This window comes from Episyrphus balteatus, chromosome 4, assembly GCF_945859705.1.
Source record: "Episyrphus balteatus chromosome 4, idEpiBalt1.1, whole genome shotgun sequence".
NCBI lineage: Eukaryota > Metazoa > Arthropoda > Insecta > Diptera > Syrphidae > Episyrphus > Episyrphus balteatus.
In genome coordinates, this window is record NC_079137.1 from 56060330 (window position 1) to 56078374 (window position 18045).

An 18045-nucleotide genomic window follows, 5' to 3' on the forward strand; every position below is an offset into this window, starting at 1 on the left:
TTTTTAAAAAAACTTATTTTTTATAAATGATTTTTTCAAAAAAAAAAAAAGCAAAAATAAAATTGGTATGCCATTTTGTAGAAATTACCTATCTGTCTTTGGCTGCTCTCAAATTTTAATTTCAAAAAAATTCAATGTCCCGTTTTCGAAAATTTGATTTTTCAAAAAAAAAATTTTTTTTAAATTCAAAAATTATTTTTTTTACTTTATTTCTGATTTATATTGCAATTATATAAATGCTTTTGAATAAAAAAAATACTTTTTATAAAAATCTATGGATGAGTTATAAAGATATTAATGTTTTTTTATAAAAATTAATAATTTCCACTACACATTTCTTTTATACTTTTCAAGTTTGTCTATAGAAAGTTAAAGTATTTCATAATAATAATATAGTAATTTTAATTTAATTTTACCATTACTTTTGATTATGCCATTAGATACAAAGAATCCTAAGAATTTTTTTTAAATATTTTTTTTACATACAAATTTTCAAAAATGAAAAGAAAGTTTCAAGAAAATATAGTGACCCATTTCGAAAATATTGATTTTTCAAAAAAAAAATTGAATATTTTTTAAAAACCCCAATTTTTGAAAATTTTAGTTTAAATCCGAAAAGTCGTTTGGGAGAAATTCAGAAATCAAGAAAACAGTTCAATGGTAGGTACCGTTAATAACGGTTAATGAATTGTCTTTATTTAAAAAGTAAATTCTTCCTTATTTAAAAAGTAAAGTAAATGTATTTTTTTATGAAAAAATGGCGTAATAACCAATTTTGGAATAATTAATTCTTTTGTTCAACTAGTCATAAAATATGATTCATAACAGTTATCTAAAGGAAAACTTTGTTTCGCTTGACATTCATTTTAATTTTCTTTTCCAATCATTTCTAGGAGCCAAACGCCATTAATCTATTATTTACTGCAATGAGCATCAAAAAAATCAACTGACAAAATACCAAGTTAGTGAAGAAACCATACAGCTGCCTCGGTCGAGGGCATTTTATCCAAAAATGATTTTATCCAAAAATGAAAAAAAAAGTTGATAGTTTCGCCCCAACTATATGACCTGAATGTTAAGCAACACTTACAGAATTTTAGAATAATACAGAAATAGCAAAATATTGCAGTGGAATATTCTTACCAACTTAGCTTCAGTCCCGTTGGGACATTTTGTTTAATTATTTCAAAACTCTGGCTGGAGCGATGTACACACGAAACTTTCCAAAGGCTTCAAACATTTTCAAAGTTCTATACCAAAATCTACATGATAAATCTACAAAACAAGAACAAAATTCTCCAAAAACTTATACAAAGAAAATCCAAACTAAACGTTAACCAAAAAATTCCCACAACCCTAAAAACGGACTTACAACAAGCAATATCTGACTTAAACGGCTTAATACTGTTGGTGATACATTCTGCATATTAAAATATGAAATGGAATAACCATAATATCGAATCAGCTCTGCATGCCGCCGACGAAAACGACGCCAACGTCGCTGTTGGCCAACAGTAACAGCCCCTTTGGCTGCTAGCAAACTAACCAGAATCAAATCCGAATCTGAAACCAAATCCGTAAAAGCCATTTGCAGCGCACGCACGTATTCAGCAGAAAATTGTAAAGTAATTTTTATTTTTTTCTGCCCCAACTGACTGACTGGCCAAAAAATGTGCAAAACACCAAAAAAAAAAAAAAACCGGAGGCTACAACACGCCATGATGATGATGATGATGATGATATTGGATGATGCCTGTCGAAGCGAGGAGGATGCCACAAGGATTTCATGATGATGATGGTGACGACCAACCAACGAACTCGATGAATATGACGACGACGTGAAAGATACCCATGATGGTTGCAGACTTGTGCAGAGTTCTTTTGGATTAATGTCAACCGCAACAACCTCAAGTGGAAATCGAAGACAAATTGAAAAAAAAAAAAAAAAAAAATATACACCCAACCAGCTTACATCTATCCGCAGTGAATTGGAATTGGAAATTGTGTAGAAGGTATATACACCTTTTGGCTTTTGGGGTTTAGGGTGATGGAATATGGCATTTGTGGAAGGGGTTTCCATTTGGTTTATTAGCCTGAGAATTGATGCAAAGCATGTCGCACTGTAAATTTGCTATGCTATCTACCTTCGGCGTGTTACATGCGCGGGATTCAATTGGAAAACTTGTTTAAAATCCCATTAAATGCGCAGTCAACAGTAAGAAACATTTGTGTATTCTTGGTGTTCGAGAAAATCATAATCCGATTAAAAATGATTGCAAAACAGGGTAAACCAGAAGTAATCTATTTCTATTTGAATTTTTCTATTACGCACGTTTGTTCATTGCCAAAGTGGAACAACTGTGAATAGGTTTAATTTTGAGTCATGGTCAAGTTTTCAATCATTAATTTCGTGTTAATCCTGTGACAAAAAAAGTTGATTGCTTTAATTTGAAAAGCGTCATGATTAGGAGAGAAGTAGAAAGTAGAAAGTTTAGAATTTTATATAGTTGCAATGTGTTGATTTATGAAGCCATCAAAATGCATTTCTGTTGATTTGAAAAAAGCAGAACTTGAGTTGGATCGGAGTTTTTTTTTTTTTTTTGTTAGGTGAACATTCTAAGTTTAGTCGAGTGCAAAGAGTAACTCTTAGGCAATTTTAATCCTCAAAGTTATGAAAACCAAACATTATATTTAAAATTTGAGCGAATAATTATTTAAGTTTTTCTTGTCTTTTTAAACCATATAAAATGTATTTCGAAAAAAAGTGAGCAATAATTAATAATAATAAATAATAAGCAAAATGTGCAAATAAGTACAACAACCACAACTTTCAAGCAAATTTTAACTTAAAAAAAAAAAAATTATTATTAATATTTTTTTTTTTACTTTTTTCCACAAAAAATACAATTTTTCAGTATCGATCAGCACCCCATTCTATATAAGATAGGAGGCTGAAAATTCAACAGCATTTGAAACAGATTATTTGAAAATTTTAATTTTTCCCATACAAGCGTGGACCACCTTAAGGTACATTGTACCTACATTTTTCACGATTTGGCTAACAAACAAAAATATTTTCTATTAATATGTATTATTTTGGGTTTACAAACTCGTGGTTAAGTACCGTAAAACCGGGTGACTTTGGCACGTTTTCAAATTCAAATGTGAATAACTTCTGCAATAATTTTTTTTTTAAATGAAGATTTCAAACAATTTACCTACTTCGCTCATTAATCTTGAAGAAATCTTTCTGACAGTTCTATAGATAAAAGCCAAAATATGGGTGGCCAAATTCCGGGTGACTTTGGCCGGTAGGACGTTTGCTATATTTCCAGTTTAACTACAAGTAGCACGTCAGTCTAACCCAGCCCAAATGAAAGGGCAGATTTTTTAAAACATGTGGGTTGTGGGTATTGTTTTTATTTTCGTACACAGAATTGTCGGTTTTTATTTGATTAAAAAAGGAAACACATCTTTCGGCACTGTTTTGTTTTTCGAGTTTGCCATCTTATAAGGTCCTCCTCCATAATATTTCAAGAGGTCGAAAGAAGGTCTGATAACATTTTAATTATATTGCCAAATATCAGTTTTGTCAACATATACCAATATATAAAAACAAAGTGGCCAAAGTCACCCGATATGCCGGCCAAAGTCACCCTACCAAATGGCATTTTTTATAAACAAATTAAAATTAATTTTTATGAAATAGTTACAAGGGTAGAATGAAAGTAATTCAACTTGCAAAACAATACACATATCGGAGTTAAAGTCATTTTGCAATCCTATTTCTGCAACATGTTCAAACCATCCAACATTTTCAGGTGATTTTTTTTTTAAGCATTTTTAAGAAAACTATATTTTAGTATAAAATAATATCTAATTTTAATTTAATAAAGCTAGTATGATCACTTTTCAATTCATCAAATTATACGAATCTAGAAAGAAACTTGGAAAAAATCAAACAAGTCCTTCATATATTAACAATTTTTTAAAAAAGTGTCCATGTCAAAGCCAAAGTCACCCTCCAGGCCAAAATCACCCGGTTCTACGGTAGATTTCAGAGCCGCTGAGTATTAAAAAAAAAAAGAACAGTATTAAATATTTCGCTTTGGCTCTAAAGGGCACTACATGATACGTGATACTGTCTTTAACCAGCGTACGAGCAAATCGCTTCCAACGATACCTCACTTTTTGAATTACTAAAAGTAGCTTAGAAGTTATGGTGGAATATATGAAACATACTACAATACACAATTATTTTATTAGAGTCAACACATTTATTTTTTTTCATGTTTTTTGGACTGTTTTTGTATGGAATTTTTTTTTTTTCAATTTTTTAAAAACATTTTTTCGATTTTAAATTTGATTCTCTACACCAAGTCTTAAAATCAATTTATCAAAATTATGCTTTGTTTACGAGATAAACCAAAAAGGGGGCTTTTGCACCCCTATCTTCAATTTCCACCCTCTCATTTAATAGCACTCCGCGGTAAACCATTCAACGTTTTCTGAAATCAAAACACTTAGTTAAGACATAATTAATAGCCTAATCCTGGATTTATTCTGTTCTTCAAACTTATAAAATTTTTCAACCCTTGTAACTTCGACACGAAAAATAATTTTTTTGTGTTTTTTTTTCAACTTGGAAGATGTGTTTCGGAAAAAAGTGGACTTATTCCATTCTTACAACTGACGTTTCAATTTTAACATCCAGAATGAAAAAAAAAAATGTCCAATACTATTTCCGCTTAAAAAAAGTAGAATCCGCTTAAATGCTGTTTATTTCAAGGTGAACTTCATTTTATTTTGATGTGAATTTTCATCTTAAATAATTGAAAAAAAAAAAAAATTAAAGTCAGACATCAGCTTAGTTGCAGTTTATCATACTTATTTCATATTATTTTTTTTAAGTCTATTTTTCCATGGGTACCAAGTTACTCTTGAAAAAAAAGTACAAAAAACTATAAAACTGTTGAAACTTTAAAAAGACCTTACATTTTATAGATCGAACATAAAAAAAATTATCTCCACGATCAAAACGTTTAAATTTTACTACTTGGCATAAACTTTCTATCACCCGCAATTTATTTCTCACCACAGAAAAAGCTATGATTTTTATATCCACAACACAAAATGACACCATTTTTCTGAATACTCTATAACCACTGCTATAAGAGAAAAAATAAGGAAGTCATAAGGAATTTGTTGACAGGAGCTAGAATGGTTGGAGGAGAACTGGTAATTTGATTCAGTAATAAAATCTTATCCAACACAATTTTTATTATAATCGTCATGTCGTAAAAAAAAAACACAAAACTTATAATTATTACAATTGGACTCAAAATAAAAAACAAAAAAACAGCAAAAAAGCAGAAAAACCGTTAATAAGAAAATAAAACATTTTTCGAGCTTTATCTTTGTCAAATTCAAAAAAGAAATTTTCTCCCCTCAAACAAAAAAAAACTAGACCACAACTTTTATTTTCCTCTACTGCAGAAGCAATCGAAAAAAATTGGTTTCAATTTTTTGGAATAAATTTGGTTAGAAAATTGTCCTTCTCTTTTGTCCAAGGACTAACACGAGAGGGCTGTAACAACAGTGAATTGTAATTTAAATTAATTTCTCTCTGTACTGTTTTTTTTTTCCTCTTGTCTCTCCCTCAAACAGAAAAAAGCCTTACTTCAAATAGTATTAAGAAAAACCTATCAAAAAAAAAAAAATCAAACTTTTACATTGCTGGGGTCCTGGCAAAGTATTATTTGGAAGGGGCTTCGAGGTTGTTGTAGCTATTATTTTTATCCCGGATTCGCCCCAAGGGATTTTGCCTAGCTTTCCATTTTCTTTTTCTCTTCTGATGTGTACCCTAACATAGACGAAAAAGTAGGTATCAAAGAAAAAGATGCAAAAAACAACAACAACACTCAAAAGGAAGATATTTACTAAAAGCAAAAACAAAAGTCTCTCGGCGGTGTTCTACAACTTTCAGCTTCACTAGAAGCAAGCGTGGTAAAAGGACGATGAAAATTTTGTTCGTCCTTCTTTAGTTATTCCTTTTAACTTTTTTTTTTTGTTTCTTGATACAAAATATAAAGTTTGTGCAATAGAAATAGAAATGAAAACGAGGACGAATAACGAGGAGTTTAACTCTAACCGACAACCAAGTCGATTTTTCTTGATTTTGTCAGATTTTTCCTCAATTTCTCAAAGTGCCAACGAAGGAAACGTATAAAAGATGGTTTAGAATGTAGACGACAATGATGGCGGCGGCGATGGTGAAGGTGGTGAAAACGACGACGACGAACAGGACTAAAACCGGAACAAAAACAACGACAAGAACACCGATTATGTTGTCAAATGGGGTTGGCTCCTTTATTTTATTTGAATTTCTTCTAGTTTTCTTTGGCGTTCAAAAGAAAATTGCGACTTTTTCTAGTCCACATAGTAGATACATTTACTTTAGAAAAAAATAGCTAGCAAAAGCAATTGCATGTGTGGGTTGGATTTTTCCCTCATTTTCCTATAACATCCATCCAAACAGCCACACTATATAATTCCCGAGGGGTAATTTTTTTTTCTTATTTTTCTTTATGGATTTCTTGAATTTTAGGAGAGTTGTTGCAAACGAGGAAGAAGACACGACACATCGTTGAGACCAATTTGCTGGAAAAAAAAGTTTTTTTTTTGTAATTTTTTCTTTAGGGTTGGTTTGGAATTATTAGGAAAAATGTGTGGTACCCAGTACCGTTTTCTTAGTCACTCACTATCCCCAACTAATTCGTCTTCGTGTTTGGGTTTTTCCCTCTTCGGGAATTTTCATAATCAAGCAGCAAATATGGGGTTGACTCTAGGAAAGTATTTTTATGTTTTGTACCGATTTAGAGATTGCATGTTAGAAAATGAGGAAGAAAGTGGGTGGGGGAGAAGATAGATGAATGTTGCATGCACAAAATTTTCTTTTAAATAACGAATGAGGGCAAAAGAAAATTTGCTCCAAGGGTTAAAAGTGATGGCATATACCAATATTTTCTACTATCAAGGGTCTTGGTTTTGCTAGAATTATATATATTATTTTTTTTTTTCAGTTTTTATCGAACTGACAGACAAACTATATCTACCCAAAACCTGAGACAAGACAATGGGGGAAAGAACGAGGAAAGAATATATAAATTTTTTCTGGAATTAGAGTGGCGGGTTCAAGGACAGGGCAAAAGGTATATTATTGTCTTCGTAAACGTGACTCGGCGACAAATTCTTTAGTGGGCAGTGTGGAATAATTTATTCAAGTAAGGAGTTTTTTTTTTGTAATTTTAAGATTTTTCCATTTTTTTGTCCTGTTGAGAGGATGGTTAAAAATAATTTGATTTATTTGTAGGCTTTTTTTTTTTTGTTCGGGGTGAAAAAACTTTGACAAAAGGGTCGAGTATTTAAAATGAAGCTTTAATTACTTGAATAGGAAAAGTTGAGCAGATTTTCTTTTTTTTTCTGGATTTATTGCTGAATGGGTAAAATAAATTTTATGTTCTTCATTGTTTGAGTATAAAAGACATTATTTTCAACAACAATATAAAAAGTTCTTATGTCAATTGTAAGCAAATTTCTTTACGTTCATTGGCCTTAAAAGATTTCTCGGAAATGCAAAATTAAAGAAGGGGTTTTGAATAGATTTCTTTCTGATGCAAAAGAAATATCTTAAAAAATTTTAAGAAATAAGGAAAGATAGTTAAAAATGTCGAAAATAATCATGTTTGAAATAAAGTTACACAAAATAAGATAAAAAATTGCAAATACATATAATGTTGCATGAGTTTCAGTGTTGAAAATCTTCATTTAAAAATGCTTAATGCTTTTTTTCTGTCAAATAATTTTATGTTTTTGATAAGTAAACATATAATCTACTTAACCCTTTCGGACCCAGCGTTACTCTCATGTAACATATTTTTAAAAATTCGTAAAAAATATTCCATTTAAATTTTTTTTAGGTTTCGATGGCTTAATTGAAAGATAATAATGCCTAGTTACTGGATTATTACAAAAAGTTATTCAAATATCATACCTTTAATTTTTGTTTATCAAAAAAGGGACTGAAATTCACAATTTTTTCTTTTTTTTTGCAAAAAATTTTTTTTTTATATATGGTCATAATTTTGAAAAAAAAATATAAAAAATGTTAATGTTAGAAGAAGTAGCATACATTATTGTTCTATAAAAAATTATTTTCCCAGTTGTCCGACTTTTTTTGGTGAATGTTACTTACATGCAACAAGAGAGTAACACATTATTTTTGCTATTTATTATTTTAGAAAAAAGCTTTTTTCTATTCATATTGTGATGTTTTTGACACGATGATACTGAAAAAACATTTTTTAATATTGATTTTCATAGCTTGGGTTCGAAAGGGTTAATTGCACGTTAATCTAAAAAAAAAATAAAAAGCACTTAAATAACACAAATATCCTAAAAATTTTGTTTTTTTTTTTCTTTATTAATAGTACCTACCTACAGTCTAAGATGTTTACTGTCAAAAGGTAAAGAAGTTCGAAATCAAGGGTGTGTTTCTTGATGTGATATTTTGATTCAAATAAACAAAAAGTTGTATAATTCCATTAAATTACTTTCCTGAGAAAAAATATGAAAAAGATTTGCAACATAGAATTATGCATATAAACACTTTCTTAAGTGACTTACATACTACACTGGCCAAAAACACAAAGTTTCCCAGACCGTTTCTAAGCATTTCGGAGTAAATGGAGGGTACTCATTCCCAAAACAGTACTAGTTTTTCTCTTGCAAATTCAAATTCCTATAGTTTTTTATTTAATTTTTCTAAATTTTGTTTAGAACCAACATACATTAAATTAAATACTTAAACATTTTACCAGCAAAATTTTAATAAACGAATGTGATACAAAAAAGTAACAAAACCAAAGAAATTCTCAGCCTGTCTATACGTTTCTTAGTACAATCTGATTTGTAAAAATAAAGAACTGCTTGACTCCAACTTGCGTTTTAGGTATGTTACTAATAAGCTTTATTCAAATAAACTGCGATTTAAACTAATTTACTTTGACCTTTTTTGGTTTTTGTTACAATTTTAACGGAAATATTTTTATTAAATTTGATTATTTATTTTGAATATAAAAAAAATATTTGCGTTAAGATTGTAACATACACAAAAGTAACGCATACACCACAGTAAACTTCTTAGTTTCCTCTAATTTAATGATTGACTAAATAGTAAAACAATCTGAATTTTTTTTTGACCATGCACTGACTGCAAATTATATGGCTGTAGTCTTAATTGTGACTGTGGGGCTTATGATATAGGCATGTAATGAAATTGAGGTGGACAAACGACAGAACTTTGAATTGAGGAAAAAAAAGTAATTTTTTGCGGATTCTAGGGCTTTTTGAATTTTTTAGTACAAAATTTGTTTTATTTAATATCTTCTCAATGAAAATACGTATCGTAAAATGGACAAACAATGTTTTTTTTATCCATTTCTCGATGTGGACAAACGAGTGCCGTTTAAATTTTTGAAAAAAAAAAAAAAATAATTTTTGAAGTTTTAGAAAAAATTGTTTTTTTTTTTTTTTGTTTATCTTAAACGGAAGGTAGACAAATGATGATTTATGGTATGTACTTGTACATATGTAAATGTACATATGTTTGCAATTTGTTTTATAAGTCTATTTTTAAATTTGAGGGTTTGAGACTATTTTTCATTTGGATGGATCGGCAAACATGGACAGAAGGTGGACAAACGGTCACAGTCCTGGCTTCACGGAGCTTAGTTTTCCTCTAAGTTGTACCTACTTTTTCCTCATTAAAATTGAAATTCAACCAGCGAGTTAATTTTTTTATGACACTAAATAGTATTTGGCTATCAAGAAAAATTTCCTTTAAAAAAGGGAAAACCCAAATTTAAATAAGTTGTCTCGTCAGATAGTAATTTAATGTGAAAAGTTTTGGTGTTCGGGTAAAACCTTGGGAAACGCTTCTGAAAATGGTAAGTTCACCATTTTTTTAGAAGCGTTTCCCAAGATTGAAATTAGTGCATCAAAAATGTACATCATAAATTTATAAAACGATGAACTAGCCAATGAAAACAAATCATGTATAAACTTAAAACTAGCATTAAGCATACAAACATATCAAGGAATATTCATAAGAAATGATTCAAGAATAAAAATATAATATCATCGGCTTTAGAAAAATATTCAGCAATTTATTATAATATCTTTTACAAAACTTAAGAATTCAAAATTATCTATAATATCCATCATATTATGACAAAACCATTTATTGAATGTAACCAATAACTTCGATAATCATATTTCATGACGACCTTTGATAGGCTTTGTTGAATTACAACATTTTATCTAAATAAGTAGGTAATTGGAAAGTTTAAAACACAAAACCATTAATACCAACTAAACCGTTAATCTATCACTGTCAATTATAAACTATCTATCGATTTAACTTGCCTCAAAATGAACATCATCATAATAGCACCTGCTATAAATGGTTTTGAAAAAAGTTTCTTAATAACAAATCGTACAAACCTAAATTGTGAATCTAAGAGATGCGAAACTTGCACAATAATGTTTTTTTTTTATTTTATGACCATATCTTCTTAATTGAACAGACAAACATCGATTAAGTATGTCTAAATAAAGAAGGTAAGGCACACATACCTTAAATATTAATAAGCTTAGAGCTATTACACATGAATCAAAATGCGAAAAGTAACGATCAAAACTTTTGCAAGGCAACAAAAAAAATGGTTAGGTCAGTAGTGACAGAGAAAAAATAGTAAGTACTTAAGATGGCAATAAAATTCTTGGTTTCTTTTTTTCTTATCTGTCACCCATTCAACTTTACACACTAACTGTCATTATGACAGAGAGAGGGACTTTGAGTTTTGAAAAAAAAAATCTGAGCACTTAGATTGACGTAAAAGCTTGTCCTTTTTTTTTAGCTCCTTTTTTCCTTTTCTTGTTTTTTTTCTATTTTAAACGTTATTTTTCATTTTCTTTTTTATAATGATTCCTTTCTAAGTCCCATTCTGTATCTTTTGCTTTGTTCAAGTTTATTGCATTACCACCCTTCTTCTATACCAGCTAATATACGTAAGTATACAACAGGACGAAGAAGCGCAACACGAATACAAAAAAAAAAAAAGAAAGCAGAAAAAAAAGGCACAACTTTAATTTCAAGTAAAAAGATACATTTTTTTTGTTCATTTTGGTTGGCTTTTGTTGTTGGAATTTGTTTTATTGAATCATTTTGAGGAACATGATTCTTGGTTATGTACGGTATTTTTTTTTTTTTTTTTTTTGTATGAATGTTTGTTGGAGCCTTTCATTTGGGGGTTCTTTTTTTTTTCTTTTTTTTTTTTGTATTGATTCTTCTTTTAGTTTTTCTAAAATCTAGACAAATTGGAGACACAAATTCGATGCGATTGAGTTTCCTTTAATTTTGTTACAGATACGACGACGAAATGGAAAGAGAAAGAAAGAAGAAACAAAATCTGTATCCTGGAACGTATACACAGATTGAACATTGATTTTTTTTTTGTAATATTAAATTTGAAGAGAAAACTAATAGAATTGATTCGGTCTATTAAGTTTTGAGTACCTATGGATTTTTTTTTCTCCTTCTGGTCTTGTGTTCGCATGGAATATTGTCAAGAAATATGTTTTCTTTTGTTACTTTTTCGACAAAAAAGGGTAGAACAAAATTTTTTTTTGTATTTATCAAAGTTTGATTTTTAAAAGGTTTTTTATGGTTTTTACCCACAATGATGATAGGTATTAGGGACTCATGCCAATTTTTTTTTTTAAATGGAATTACTCGTTTTTCTTTTTTGTGTATTAAATCTTTCCCTTTCATTTAATTCCATATTTGCAATCATTTTCTCAATTTCTACAAAAAAAACTGTTTTTTTTTATTAAAATTCAAATGTAATTTCTCACTTTTTAGATATGTAAATATTTTCTTTGTTTGTTCTTTTTCAATCCCCATTATGTCATGCATAAATTCTATGATAAATAAATAAATTGTTTACGTGCCTTAAAATTAGTTTACTTAAGGTTGTTTGGAGGGTTAATTAAATTCAGTATAATAACTCACACGGTCAATATTTACCAAAGAAAAATACCACTTAAGTATTTTACCCACCTACCCGTAACCCGACCCATCACACTTCTAATTCTCTTCTTTCTCTTTCTCTTTTATATCCGTTTTCTTAATTAAATATTATATGAATACAGGATTAAAAGCTTAAGTTTTATTATTTACTTCTAAGAAGCAGAGTTAATATTATTTTTTTTTTGTTGCTTCCTTTTTTTTTCTTCTTCTTCTTTGACTTAAGTGTGTTTCAAAGAATCAAATAAGATACAGTGGGGTTTATTTGATTATGTACACTTAAAATACACTTTATTGGTATTAAGTGATACAAAATAAAGTTTGTTTTGCCAAACTAAAGTTACTCGTATTAGAAAGATGAAACGTATTTATTTAAATAACGAATAAAATGCTGTGATATGGCATTTCAAAGAAATGTCGTTATCGAAAATATCGATTTTCTTAATTCTACTATTATTTTTAAGCGGTAATGCCTAAGAAAAGTGATTTGCATTTAGTGTTTTCTACATATTTAATTTAGTTTCAACTTTTTTCGTGAAACCATTCTTGGAAAATACATTTTTATTTAACAAACCTTAATTAAATCCGCTTGTTAGATACTTGAATTGAGAATAAATTTGGATTAATGTCATTGCAAATTTTATGGTTCATGCAACTTTTTTGAGCCTCAGAACATGAGTTACATAAAAGATAAAAGGTTGGTGAAATCGGTTACGTTAAATCACCCAAAACGAAGTAACCAATTAGATTTTGTGCGATTTTTTTGGAAAGTATAAAAAATTAACTGATTTTCATTTATTTTTTCAAAAATAAAAAAATACTTTTTGAAATGCTTTAATTGCGAAAAACAAATTGAGCAAAACATCGAATTTTCAAAAGTCACCATCCCCTTTAAGAAAAAATGCAATCAATTAAATATTTAATAATGAAGACTTTTTAAAATCGATTTCTTGAATACAAAAAGGTAGCATAGAAACGGTTTTAAACTAAAATTAAGAATCAATATGAAACATAATATATATATGCAACCTTTTAGATAAAACTAGATGAAGACTTCAAATATTGGAACTTTTGCATTATTGACTATGTTAATGAAAAATGATGTCATTTTAAACAAATTTGTCGCATCGGTACCTTAACTGAGCTATTTATAATTTCCTTTACCAGTCAAATTTTTCAAAGGTCTTATTTGTTATAAATTTTAGCATTAGGTATCTATTGTCGCTCGACGACTTTAAATAAATTACGCTAAACAAAGTCGCACAATTATTTTGAAACAACTCCCAGTAAAGTGAATTACCATTAGATTTTTGAAATTCGAAAATGGTAATCCTAATTTGGCGGACATCAAAATATTCTGGGTTCTCTGAACAAAATTTCAATGAATAAGACTTAGCATTTTTACCAGCTCCTTCAAGTATGATTATTGTTATTCGGCTATTTCATCTTTTTCTTCATACTCAATTGCATGTTTTGTTAATAATTTTTTAATGACCCAAGGAACAATGGTTAAGTGTGATGATCAGGCCAGAGGTTCTGGGTTAAGTCCAGTCTCCATTATCTAGACATTTTTTCAGGTGCACTGTCTCTTGCGACTTATTGACAAAACCTCCAAGAGTCATCGGTCTTGTCAAAAATGTGTTTAATTGACAAAAATAAGAATAACATTTAAGTGGATAAATGAGTTCAATTGGCCTGCTTAGCCAAATACAGGGTGTCCCACAGTCACCGCCCCAAACGAAAACCATGGATTCCTGAGATCATTTTAAGTCGAAAAACTTAGGAGGTAATTTTCTCGTTTTCGTCCCCTTTTCGAGTTATGACGGTTTTTAAAATTTTTGCTCCATTTCCCTTTAAATGGGTTTATCTTTGCCAAACTACGTCTTATTTGAAAGATTTTTTTTACAACCAATCAAGAATTAATTACAGTTTAAGTTTGTCTCAAAACTTTTTTTTCTGCGAACAACCGTTTCTCCGCAATTTTGCATCAAACCCAATTTTCTTTGTTTTTAAGTTGTTTTTTTTTTTCACTTTCATATCATTTTATTCAAAATAACACGTAAATGAGTATTAATTTTGTTCACTGATTATTAAAGCCCGGTTTATTTTCTTAAAAAAAATACCTTTTTTTCATAAAAAAGACTACTAAAAGTAATTTAAATAAATAAACAAACTTAGTGAATTTAAAAAAAAAATAATTTTTGAATACAAAATTGATTCAAATGAATATTAAAAACTTTTTCTGAGCTATTGTGGTTAAGAAAAGAACAAATAGATAAAGCTCAGAAAAAGTTTTAGTTCATTTAAATTAATTTTGTATTTAAAAATTATTTTTTTTTTTAAATTCACTCAGTTTGTTTATTTATTTAAATTACTTTTAGTAGCCTTCTTTATGAAAAAAAGTTTTTTTTAAGAAAATAAACTCGGCTTTAATAATAAGTGAACAAAATTAATACTCATTTACCTTTTTTTTTAATTAACTGATATGAAAGTGAAAAAAACATCTTAAAAAACAAAGAAAATTGAGTTTGATGCAAAATTGCGGAGAAACGGTTGTTCGCAGAAAAAAAAGTTTGAGACAAACTGTAATTAATTCTTGATTGGTTGTAAAAAAAATCTTTTAAATCAGACGTAGTTTGGCAAAGATATAGCCATTTAAAGGAAATGGGAGCAAAAATTATAAGAACCGTCATAACTCGAAAACGGGACGAAAACGAGAAAATTACCTCCTAAGTTTTTCGACTTAAAATGACCTCAGGAATCCATGGTTTTCGTTTGGGGCGGTGACTGTGGGACACCCTGTATAACTCTTAAAAGTCTTTCTAACACTTGATTCTCCTTCCTCTATACAAAGGTATAGCAATTTTAAAAACTACTTAAAAAATATAAATTTCTAAAAAGTCTTATCAATTCATTTGTATTTTGTTGTATGAGATGTAAACAATGCGTTTTGTTTAAGGGTTTTAAAATTGAGCTACTGGTTTAAGTCTAAAACAAATTTAGTTACCTGTTTCAGCTTTGCGGTGAGCCAGGTACTCATTTCAGGGACTGCCTTAGTTTTAAAGTATTGTGATTAGCTAGTCGTGAGGGGGGAGCAATAGATTACCATACTGGAACATCTGCAACAACGTTTTTATATCTGGGTTTTCTGAACCCCTTTATATCAGCGAGAATTCTCTCTCACAAAGTAAGCTTATAAAAACTACACATCTTTAGTCACGAAAGGGAAAGAGCTCAACACCATCATTAATGGAAGGTTTGGGGTCATAATACCGAAAACCTTAATCTCGAAAACCCAAAATCCCGAAAATCAGAAATCTCGAAAATCAGAAATCCCGAAAACCCAAAATTAGAAAACCGGGAATCCCGAAAAATTATATACAATGAGAAATTTGCGCAAATTTTTCGTTTTATATAATTTTTCGGGATTTTTTAGTTTCCAAAAAATAATCCTAAGTGTGAAGTTATAAAGTAAACTGTGAAATTCTGTTAATATCTCTTTGAAAATGTTTTCAAATTCTAATTGTGCTTTCAGCAGTTATGTGCTGTAATTAAGTTAAGTTGAAAAAATTGTTGAAGTAAAATCAGTTGTTGTGAGTTTTAATATTTGTTAAGTCATAATTGTATGTTTAAATTATTATTTTATTTGTTTTATTTTATGTTTCAGTGAACAGACAATTTTGAAGAGTTTTTTATATTTTCAGTTTTATTTTCCTGATTTTGGTTTTTCGGGATTCTGGGTTTTCTGGATTCAAAATTTCGGGATTGTGTCCGTCTTCCTTAATGGAACCCTTTTATTTTTCTATATTTTACTGAATACATTACATTATATTTTTAACCTAATCCGAAGATAAATCTAAAAACTAGAAACACTGTATATTGGGAAACTTCATCGGCTGATACAACACTGAAAAACAAAGAAGAGAAACAAAAACAGAAGAACATATAACAGGGAATTACGTGGCAAAGAGGAGGGGACATAGTTGAAAATTGTCTCATGTTATCGCAAATTTGGCTCCAGTTAAGCTGACGATTTAGAAAAAACTTCTGAGCCGACAATTGGGCTTGAACTCACCATGTTTTACTGCATATTTAATATCAATGGAAGAAAATTTAATCAAGGCATATTTTGGATTAAGTGTATCTGATTCAATGACCCGCACTGTTCTACATAAACCTTGTTCTTATTTAACGCCTCCTTTACCTACTAAAAAGAATACTAGTTCATCATTGTTTCCCATTTTCATCTATATATACATACATAAATCTTAAAGAAGAAGAACAAAAAAATTATCAAGGACTTACCTCAAAGGACTTTGTGTCTGCTTTTGCTTGCTGTGTGATGTTAACCAAACACAAACAACAACAAAAATATAGCGCATCCAACAACTGATGAAGAAAGTTTCCGATTGTAATAGATTGTTTATAGTTGATAGCAGAACAGCAACGATATATATAGAAAAATCACTATACACCAGCTAGGTAAAAGGATAAACAATCCACCAAAAAGAAGATAGAAGACAGTGAAAATAATCCTTTCACTTTGTTTTTTGTTTTCTTTTCTATTATGGTGTAATCCCACAAAAAAAAAAGAGAATCTCTTTCTCTATCTTTTTTTAATTAAAAAATAATCCAATAGCAATTATTATTTACGAGGAATTGCGCGGTGTTCTGTATAAAGATGAAGAATAGATAAAGAGTTTAGATACAGTTATAGCAGAAATAGTTCAAGACGATACAAATGATAACCACGACGGCGAAAATACGAAAAAGGAAGAAAAAGGAGATGATTGCAGAAGAATATAAACAAAACAAACTCCCTCTTTTTTATTATGTGACAATAAACAGTAAAATACAAGGTTTATTTTTTATCTTATCTCTTCTGTTTTAGATAAAAAATAAGTTGAATAAAAAAATTTTTCTATTAAACTTGTCATACACACTGTTCTACTCGTTTTGCGATATTAATTACCGACTCTGTCTAATTAAAAACAATACACAATCGAGAGTAAACCGGTGCGCTCAGCGTTTACTCATTTAGATCGCCTTTATTCACACACACACACACAAACACTCTTCATTGAGTTGTTTTTGTTTTGAAAAACTGTAAATAATACAATTTTACACAATAATTTAAGTTTACAGTTGTTTGATTCCTACGGTTTCGCGACGCTTCAAGAGAGAGAGAGGGTTGATAGCTACCCCACCTGGCGGCCTTGCTTAAATCACACAAAAAACCCACCAAAAGACAGTTTAGATAGATGGATTAATAAAAACGACGATCAAAACATTTTGTATGCGTGTGGAAAATAAATCTCAAAAGAAAAACGCGTGCGATGTTTTTTTCGATGTTTTTCTATGTTATTTTTTGTGGTGCGTCTGGCCTGCGCTCATACAACGGCACTTGCTTGCACCCACTGCTACACTACAAACACACACTCACACGAAAAAGACGACGAAAGTTTTGAAAGATACAAAAATAACAAAAAATAACCCGAAGCCGGTATCTCTCTTTACACACACATAAAGAGTACCATTAAGCACTCACACACACTATAACATAGAATCCCAATAAAGCAGGTGTATCTATGAGTGTTTTATTTCACTGCAATAGTGTATGCCTCATACAAAAATATCTTTAAAGGTGAAAGAAGAGAAGAGGAAGACAAAAAAGAAAAAACTTTGGTCTGTGTTGTAGACTGATGTTCGGAATTCCAATTAGACGACAACAAATACAAAAAAAAACACTTCTTATCGCGAAAATTTGATTACAAAAAATATCGAATTAGAAAATTGATTTTGTAAGATTTTTATTACACAAATTCAAAACAAATCAAACCGAAAGATATTGTATCTTTTCTTACTTCGCTTCAAATTGACGATGAAGTTGACGAAGA

The 18045-nt window shown here is 29.6% G+C and overlaps 1 protein-coding gene and 1 long non-coding RNA gene across 2 annotated transcripts in view; one reads left to right on the forward strand and one right to left on the reverse strand.

The window, feature by feature from the left end:
* LOC129919680 (frizzled-2) overlaps positions 1-16953 on the reverse strand; it is a 228625-nt gene extending 211672 nt beyond the window's left edge. The window contains exon 1 of the mRNA XM_056000652.1: positions 16454-16953. The gene's annotated coding sequence lies outside the window, so the exon portion shown is untranslated. The remainder of the gene's footprint in view (positions 1-16453) is intronic.
* LOC129919683 (uncharacterized) lies at positions 531-1134 on the forward strand. The gene is made up of 2 exons (XR_008773102.1): positions 531-660; positions 894-1134. It is a non-coding gene; the product is annotated as an uncharacterized LOC129919683 (long non-coding RNA).
* Positions 16954-18045: the final 1092 nt, after the last annotated feature.